The 9,166-nt window shown below is 43.0% G+C and overlaps 1 pseudogene; it reads right to left on the reverse strand.

Annotated features, from left to right (window-relative positions):
• Positions 1-3,187: 3,187 nt before the first annotated feature.
• On the reverse strand, positions 3,188-8,038 carry LOC106572306 (solute carrier family 26 member 6-like; annotated as a pseudogene).
• Between the last annotated feature and the right edge of the window lie 1,128 nt (positions 8,039-9,166).

Below are 9,166 nucleotides of genomic sequence, written 5' to 3' on the forward strand. Positions count from 1 at the left end.
AAAACTAACACTAACACTAAAACTAACACATCTTCCTCCCTCACCACACGCTCTCACTTTAACCCTGAGACTTCTGGTTCTACTATGCACTCTTAGAAAAAAGGGTTACAGGTAGAAGCCTTTTTGGAAAGGGTTCTCCATGGAACCCCAAAAAGTTCTAACTTGAACCAAGAAGGGTTCTTCAAAGGGTTGTCATATAGGGACCTCCGAAGAACCCGTTTAGGTTCTAGAAAGCACCTTTTTTTTCTAAGAGTGTGGGATCCTATCATCTCTGTGAGGAAAAAACTATATATGAACTTGAAATCAAATCTAAGACCCCTCTCTTCTTTCTCCACTCTCCTCCTTCATCTCGCCCCTATCCCTCTCTACCATTCCTCCCCCTGCCTATTTCTCTCTCTTGCTCTCTTTATTTCTCTTGTCCTCTCTCTCGCCATATCCATGAACTGCTTCATCATGCCATGCAGGTTCACATAGATGATGGCTGCCAACACTTCCTGGTGGACAGAAAGATAGCTAGCAATCACAATCACACACAGAACCACCTCAGTGATGAACAGGCAATAGAATGGTACCTTTGGCAGCTCTTCAAAGACAGCCCCAATCCACAGCATAATGACTAGAATCACCATGGCTGAAAGAGCACTAGCCACCTGGTAGAAGAGAGAGAGAGATTAGAAAAGAAAGAAAGAGATTTGATTTGACTTATTAGGATTCCCATTGGACGACGCCAAATGCGACAGCTAGTCTTACTGGGGTCCGACACATAACGAAAAAGACATTACAGACAAAATACTTTACAATTTACATACATTTAAAAACATGAATATGTAGTGTGTGTGCATCTATCAATTACACATAACAAGTAGGTTACATGGGGGAGAGGTGTTGCTTTATTATTTTTTTAATGCAGAAGGGTTTCAGTGACTTCATTAGATGTGGTTGCTGATGCGTACATGGTTGGTTCATCAGCACACATGGACACACATGCTTTTTTTAATGCCAGTGGCAGGTCGTTAGTAAAAATAAAAAAGAGTAGAGGGCCTAGAAAGCTTCCCTGCGGTACACCACACTTCTATTAAAGAAAACCCTCTGTTCTATTACATAGATTGCTCTTGATCCACGATATGGCTGAAAAGCCATAACACATACACTACCGTGTAAAGTTTGGGGTCACTTAGAAATGTTAAAATAGCATCAAATTGATCAGAAATACAGTGTAGACATTGTCAATGTTGTAAATGACTATTATAGCGGCAGATTTTTTTATGGAATATCTACATAGGCGTTCAGAGGCCCATTATCAGCAACCATCCCTCCTGTGTTCCAATGGCACGTTGTGATAGCTAATCCAAGTTTATCCTTTTAAAAGGCTAATTGATCATTAGAAAACCCTTTTGCAATTATGTTAGCAGAGCTGAAAACTGTTGTTAGATTAAAGAAGCAATAAAACTGGCCTTCTTTAGACTAGTTGAGTATCTGTAGCGTCAGTATTTGTGGTTTCGATTACAGGTTGAAAATGGCCAGAAACAAAGACCTTTCGTCTCAAACTCGTCAGTCTATTCTTGTTCTGAGAAATGAAGGCTATTCCATGCGAGAAATTGCCAAGAAACTGAAGATCTCGTACAACGCTGTGTACTACTCCCTTCACAGAACAGCGCAAACTGGCTCTAACCAGAATAGAAAGAGGAGTGGGAGGCCCCGGTGCACAACTGAGCAAGAGGACAAGTACATTAGAGTGTCTAGTTTGAGAAACAGATGCCTCACAAGTCCTCAACTGGCAGCTTCATTAAGTAGTACCCGCAAAACACCAGTCTCAACGTCAACAGTAAAGAGGTGACTCCGGGATGCTGACCTTCTATGCACCTCCCCCATAAGCATTTCTGTCTCTTCTATATATGTTATATCCTTACATTTACATTTACATTTAAGTCATTTAGCAGACGCTCTTATCCAGAGCGACTTACAAATTGGTGCATTCACCTTATGATATCCAGTAGAACAACCACTTTACAATAGTGCATCTAAATCTTTTAAGGGGGGGGGGGGGGTTAGAAGGATTACTTTATCCTATCCTAGGTATTCCTTAAAGAGGTGGGGTTTCAGGTGTCTCCGGAAGGTGGTGATTGACTCCGCTGTCCTGGCGTCGTGAGGGAGCTTGTTCCACCATTGGGGTGCCAGAGCAGCGAACAGTTTTGACTGGGCTGAGCGGGAACTGTGCTTCCTCAGAGGTAGGGGGGCCAGCAGGCCAGAGGTGGATGAACGCAGTGCCCTTGTTTGGGTGTAGGGCCAGATCAGAGCCTGAAGGTATGGAGGTGCCGTTCCCTTCACAGCTCCGTAGGCAATCACCATGGTCTTGTAGCGGATGCGAGCTTCAACTGCTGCTGTATCATCAAATGAATGATCTAAGTGAGTCTCAGAAATGGCTAATATATGAACATTATCTAATGTTAGCAAGTTATTGATTTCATGAACCTTATTTCTAAGGCTACATAAATTAATATGGGCTATTTTCAGCCTTTTCCTGGGTAGCTTATTAGAGATAGACATAATATGGAAAAGAGCAAGCAGAGCAAGATAAAAAAAAAAATGCATTCAGGAGTCCATTAATCAGTTGGTGTAAGTGTGTGTGCTGTCCATAGGCTTGGCTCTCTCATCCATTCCAGGTGTTTGGGAGAGGGTGTGGTCTATGTGGTTGTGTATCTATGTGATTGTGTATCTATGTGGTTGTGATTGTGTATCTATGTGGTTGTGGATCTATGTGGTTGTGGATCTCTATGTGTTTACAGTATAATACTCTTCTCCTCACCAAGAGGGGATCTCTCCCACCACTTCCACTTCACACTCCCCCTCAAGGTAGACCTGCCAGGAGAACACCGTGACGTTGATCATCTGATGACAGACAGACAGACAGACAGACAGACAGACAGACAGACAGACAGACAGACAGACAGACAGACAGACAGACAGACAGACAGACAGACAGACAGACAGACAGACAGACAGACAGACAGACAGACAGACAGACAGACAGACAGACAGACAGACAGACAGACAGACAGACGTCAATGACTGAACCCACATTAGAAATGGACAAAATAATGTTTGGGCTGTATTGCTTTGTTTCACGGAGAAAGGTTTAGTCCTACTCCACTTCGTCATCCATTGTTTGTGCACACACCAATTTTCTCTCCCTGCCATTCATTTGGTCTAATTTTCAGGGTGGGAACTACAGTAATCTATTGTCCTCTGTTGGGTGTAGGAGGAGTGGGATTGTGACTCACCGCCAGCAGCTCTACAGGGATGGGTACTGACAGTTTTTTTCCCCAGCTAAGTGTTGAGCTCCTTGACGATGATGAGGCCAACAATTGACACCAGGCTCACCACCAGGGTACCTATGTTGGTTTCTGGCATTAGATAGCGCACCTCTATCACCAGGGTACCTAGAGAGATTTCCAATCACACCGGTCATTGACAGTGTTTCTCACCTGGTTGCTGTATGTCTGTAGCCATATTTTAGGGCAAAGATTTGTCCGAGAGAGAGGGCATCATTTATAACCTGACCAAACAGAGAGGCTGTAGGCAGGAGAGGGGGCTGTAGACTGGGGAAGAGAAACAAGCGTAGATATTGTTGTGTGATCATGATGTTGTGTACTGTAGTTTGGTGGTTGTGTAGCTAGGTATATTGTCCAATTGTGTGAGTGGCTGTGTAGTTAGACTATGTGAACAAGTATCTGGGATGTGGGCTGTTATGGCTGTGATACTTTGTGGTTATGCATGTATGTGGTAGTGTATCTATGTGCTTGTGTACAGTATCTATGTGGTTGTCTATCTATGTGGTTGTGTATCTATGTGGTTGTGCACAGTATCTATGTGGTTGTGTATCTATGTGGTTGTGTATATTTGTGGTTGCGTATCTTTGTGGTTGCAAATCTATGTGGTTGCATATCTATGTGGTTGTGTATATTTGTGGTTGCGTATCTTTGTGGTTGCAAATCTATGTGGTTGCATATCTATGTGATTGTGAATCTATGTTGTTGTGGTTGTGTATCTATGTGGTTGTGTATCTATGTGGTTGTGTATCTATGTGGTTGTGGTTGTGTATCTATGTGGTTGTGGTTGTGGATCTATGTGGTTGTGGATCTATGTGGTTGTGTATCTATGTGGTTGTGTATCTATGTGGTTGTGGATCTATGTGGTGGTTGTTGTTGTGTATCTACAGTGGGGGAAAAAAGTATTTGATCCCCTGCTGATTTTGTACGTTTGCCCAATGATAAAGAAAGGATCAGTCTATAATTTTAATGGTAGGTTTATTTGAACAGTGAGAAACAGAATAACAAAGTAAAAAATCCAGAAAAACGCATGTCAAAAATGTTATAAATTGATTTGCATTTTAATGAGGGAAATAAGTATTTGACCCCCTCTCAATCAGAAAGATTTCTGGCTCCCAGGTGTCTTTTATACAGGTAACGAGCTGGGATTAGGAGCACACTGTTAAAGGGAGTGCTCCTAACCACAGCTTGTTAACTGGAAAAAAGACATCTGTCCACAGAAGCAATCAATCAATCAGATTCCAAACTCTCCACCATGGCCAAGACCAAAGAGCTCTCCAAGGATGTCAGGGACAAGATTGTAGACCTACACAAGGCTGGAATGGGCTACAAGACCATCGCCAAGCAGCTTGGTGAGAAGGTGACAACATTTGGTGCGATTATTCGCAAATGGAAGAAACACAAAAGAACTGTCAATATCCCTCGGCCTGGGGCTCCATGCAAGATCTCACCTCGTGGGGTTGCAATGATCATGAGAACGGTGAGGAATCAGCCCAGAACTACACGGGAGGATCTTGGCAATGATCTCAAGGCAGCTGGGACCATAGTCACCAAGAAAACAATTGGTAACACACTACGCCGTGAAGGACTGAAATCCTGCAGCGCCCGCAAGGTTCCCCTGCTCAAGAATACATATACATGCCCGTCTGAAGTTTGCCAATGAACATCTGAATGATTCAGAGGACAACTGGTGAAAGTGTTGTGGTCAGATGAGACCAAAATGGAGCTCTTTGGCATCAACTCAACTCGCCGTGTTTGGAGGAGGAGGAATGCTGCCTATGACCCCAACAACACCATCTCCACCGTCAAACATGGAGGTGGAAACATTATGCTTTGGGGGTGTTTTTCTGCTAAGGGGACTGGACAACTTCACTGCATCAAAGGGACGATGGACGGGGCCATGTACCGTCAAATCTTGGGTGAGAACATCCTTCCCTCAGCCAGGGCATTGAAAATGGGTCGTGGATGGATATTCCAGCATGACAATGACCCAAAACACACGGCCAAGGCAACAAAGGAGTGGCTCAAGAAGAAGCACATTAATAAGGTCCTGGAGTGGCCTAGCCAGTCTCCAGACCTTAATCCCATAGAAAATCTGTGGAGGGAGCTGAAGGTTTGAGTTGCCAAACGTCAGATTCGAAACCTTAATGACTTGGAGAAGATCTGCAAAGAGGAGTGCGACAAAATCCCTCCTGAGATGTGTGCAAACCTGGTGGCTAACTACAAGAAACGTCTGACCTCTGATTGCCAACAAGGGTTTTGCCACCAAGTACTAAGTCATGTTTTGCAGAGGGGTCAAATACTTATTTCCCTCATTAAAATGCAAATCATTTTCTAACATTTTTGACATGCGTTTTTCTGGATTTTTTTGTTGTTATTCTGTCTCTCACTGTTCAAATAAACCTACCATTAAACTTATAGACTGATCATTTCTTTGTAAGTGGGCAAACAAAATCATCAGGGGATCAAATACTTTTTCCCCCCACTGTATGTGGTTGTGTATCTTTGTGGTTGTGTATCTATGTGGTTGTGGATCTATGTGGTTGTGGATCTCTATGTGTTTACAGTATAATACTCTTCTCCTCACCAAGAGGGGATCTCTCCCACCACTTCCACTTCACACTCCCCCTCAAGGTAGACCTGCCAGGAGAACACCGTGACGTTGATCATCTGACGACAGACAGACAGACAGACAGACAGACAGACAGACAGACAGACAGACAGACAGACAGACAGACAGACAGACAGACAGACAGACAGACAGACAGACAGACGTCAATGACTGAACCCACATTAGAAATGGACAAAATAATGTTTGGGCTGTATTTCTTTGTTTTACGGAGAAAGGTTTAGTCCTACTCCACTTCGTCATCCATTGTTTGTGCACACACCAATTTTCTCTCCCTGCCATTCATTTGGTCTAATTTTCAGGGTGGGAACTACAGTAATCTATTGTCCTCTGTTGGGTGTAGGAGGAGTGGGATTGTGACTCACCGCCAGCAGCTCTACAGGGATGGGTACTGACAGTTTTTTTCCCCAGCTAGGTGTTGAGCTCCTTGACGATGATGAGGCCAACAATTGACACCAGGCTCACCACCAGGGTACCTATGTTGGTTTCTGGCACTAGATAGCGCACCTCTATCACTGTCTAGAGAGAGAGAGAGAGATGGTGATGGGGGTGTATTTCCTTCACCCATAGAGGGCACAACATCAGTGTGTCAAAACCTTGGGACTATAAGGTTCTATCTGCGTAAAAAAAAGCATAGTTCTGAGATATTTTCAGCATTACATTTTTCACATTCTTTCATAATGCACAGGGGTGCAATTACAGGTAGAACCTTATGGCTCTGAAATGTCAATCTGGGTTCAGCCATAAGGTCCTACCTGCCACAGAAAGTTACAATGATTTCAATTTCAATAGGAAAGTACAGACATTTAATGATTAAAATAAAGAGAATACACTTCCTTCTTTCGAATCACATCATCAAATGTATTAATTCAAGTTCCTCACACGTTTGTCAAAGCGATAATTCCCTAAAATGACAAATACAGTATATCCTATGGATAACTAGCTTAGCTCTGGATGAGAAACTGATATATTTTTCTGGTCTCTAACACACAAAGTCAGTAAACTACTTGCTAGTTGTCAATACAATGTGGTAAATTTGTAATTTTGGTGAAAATCCCCTTCCATGGAGATTTTCGTATTGATATAGAACAAGACAAAAACAGCTCAAAACATGCTCTAAGGCACCTGTATTTATTTGTTTTAACCATAAAGAGCTTACATTATGGCCATTCCTATGATATGAATAATCAAGGGCTTGGGTCTATAAGGTTCTACGTACAAAATGTATAGCTTTGAGATACTGAGTATTTTTCAAGTCTCAGAACAGTTAAGTGATGTCTTCCTCTTTTATGACTCAATAAGTATATCACCTTACAATTGTTTTTGATTGACAACCCAGCACTGTGTGATTGGATTGCAGATAGAACTTTATAGCACCAAGTTAAATGGTGCAGGCAAAACGTTCAGATTTTTGATTTTCTTCATCGTAAAAGGTACTTTTTCAAGCATCTGGCATATGACACGACCACCTAAAGATCAACTAACTTTGGACCAAAATGTTAGATAGAACCCAAAGTCACAATGTGTGTCTTCCTATGTGTGTCTGCTGTAAAAAGATCAGGGAGAATGGCCCACTGTAGCGTTTCGGACTGATAACAAATGTGTACTTGAGCTGAGAGACGATGAAGTGGACGGCTTCTCCGATGGTGTACCCTCTGACCACGGGCTAAGACAGGTAGGTCACCACATAGTCGAACTGAACCAGCCCCAGGAGCATCAACACACACAAGCTGAACCAGCTCCACACACACAAACACACGGGAGAAGCTGTCATACAGTCACTGCTAATATAACAGAGGTACTGTAGTTCATAGATGAGTAATGATGAGTAACCTGCCAGAGTTAATGCCAAGGCTTTAGCTCAGCAGGCAAACACAGTCTTGTGGCATTCAGTTGATGCTCGGTTACAATTACCTGGAAGAGGCCGAACACGAAAGTCACGGCAGCTGCCACTTTCACCCGCTCCGCGTCTCGAGCAAAAACATCTGCCATGCTCTCATTGGTGGTATTGTCCCACATCATGAAGTTAGAATCTGGAGCCAAGCGATCTGTCACGCCAGCTATCATCACTCATCACTGCATATGTACCTAAGAGAGAGAGGCTACATGTAGGGTTTTATAATTTATGAAGTAGTTAGTTTGATATTAATGGTCTACAAAAAAGGTTATCTAGAACCTAAAAGCGCTATGATGAAACTGGCACTCATGAGGACCGCCACAGGAATGGAAGACCCAGAGTTTCCTCTGCTGCAGAGGATAAATTCATTAGAGTTACCAGCCTCAGATTGCAGCCCAAATAAATGCTTCACAGAGTTCAAGTAACAGACACATCTCAACATCAACTGTTCAGAGGAGACTGCGTGAATCAGGTCTTCATGGTCTAATTGCTGGAAAGGTACAACTACTAAAGGACACCAATAACAAGAAGAGACTTGCTTGGGCCAAGAAACATGAGCAATGGACTTTAGACCAGTGGAAAACTGTCCTTTGGTCTGATGAGTCCAAATTTGAGATTTTTGGTTCCAACCGCCGTGTCTTTGTGAGACGCAGAGTAGCTGAACGGATGATCTCTGCATGTGGGGTTCCCACCGTGAAGAATGGAGGAGGAGGTGTGATGGCGCTTGGCTGATGACACTGTCAGTGATGTATTTAGAATTCAAGGCACACTTAACCAGCATGGATGCCACAACATTCTGCAGCGATACACCATCCCATCTGGTTTGCGCTTAGTGGGACTATCATTTGTTTTTCAACAGGACAATGACCCAACACACCTCCAGGCTGTGTCAGGTCTATTTGACCAAGAAGAAGAGTGATGGAGTGCTGCATCAGATGACCTGGCCTCCACAATCACCCAACCTCAACCCAATTGAGATGGTTTGGGATGAGTTGGACCGCAGTGAATGAAAGGTGCTCAGCATATGTGGGAACTCTTTCAAGACTGTTGGAAAAGCATACCAGGTGAAGCTGGTTGAGAGAATGCCAAGAGTGTGCAAAGCTGTCATCAATGCAAAGGGTGGCTACTTTGAAGAATCTAAAATCTAAAATATATTTTGATTTGTTTAACACTTTTTTGGTTACTCCATGATTCCATGTGTTATTTCATAGTTTTGATGTCTTCACTATTATTCCACAATGTAGAAAATAGTAAAAATAAAGAATAATCCTTGAATGAGTAGGTGTGTCCAAACTTTTGACTGGTACTGTA

The sequence above is a fragment of the Salmo salar genome, chromosome 15 (genome assembly GCF_965601325.2).
Source record: "Salmo salar chromosome 15, fSalSal1, whole genome shotgun sequence".
In the NCBI taxonomy this organism is placed as follows: Eukaryota; Metazoa; Chordata; class Actinopteri; order Salmoniformes; family Salmonidae; genus Salmo; species Salmo salar.